The sequence below is a fragment of the Macrobrachium nipponense genome, chromosome 25, assembly GCF_015104395.2.
Source record: "Macrobrachium nipponense isolate FS-2020 chromosome 25, ASM1510439v2, whole genome shotgun sequence".
Taxonomy (NCBI): domain Eukaryota; kingdom Metazoa; phylum Arthropoda; class Malacostraca; order Decapoda; family Palaemonidae; genus Macrobrachium; species Macrobrachium nipponense.
In genome coordinates, this window is record NC_087214.1 from 35,938,990 (window position 1) to 35,939,653 (window position 664).

Sequence of the window (664 nt, forward strand, 5' to 3'; positions counted from 1 at the left end):
GTGGTTTATCGTGATCTTGTAAGTGCTAGCCCATATTTTATTTCTTTTTTAACTGATAAATAAGGGTATGACACTAACCCTTTCCGTTTTTAGTTCATATTGTTTAAACATTGAGTTAAATTTTTATTCTAGTGTTTTTGACGAGAGGGTAAAAGAAACGAAACTTCCCAACAACAGTCGATACTTCTTTCATTTGATGATGAAAACCTGGAATGAAACTTATTCAATTTGACGATGAAAGAGTTGAATGAAACTCCTTTAGCAGGCGATGAAAACTTTAAATGAAACTTACTTATTTAATTGGACGATGAAAAGATTAACAGGTCTTTGACAACAAGTTTATAGTTATTACAATAAGTTAAATAAATATACTGTACTAGAATGCAATATGCATATATATATATATATATATATATATATATATATATATATAATATATATATATATATATATATATATAATAAAAGCAGAAAAGGTGATTATTTTGCACTTTGCACAGTATGCCATTGTGATATGGATATCGGTGGCACGGGAAAAATTGCAACTGAACGACATGCTGCCTCAGATAAACATAAAACTAACACCTCGTAGTTCTGACACATCATCAGTGTTATCATATTTCTGCCCATCTCGATCCTCTCAAAGATGATAAATAATGGCTGCA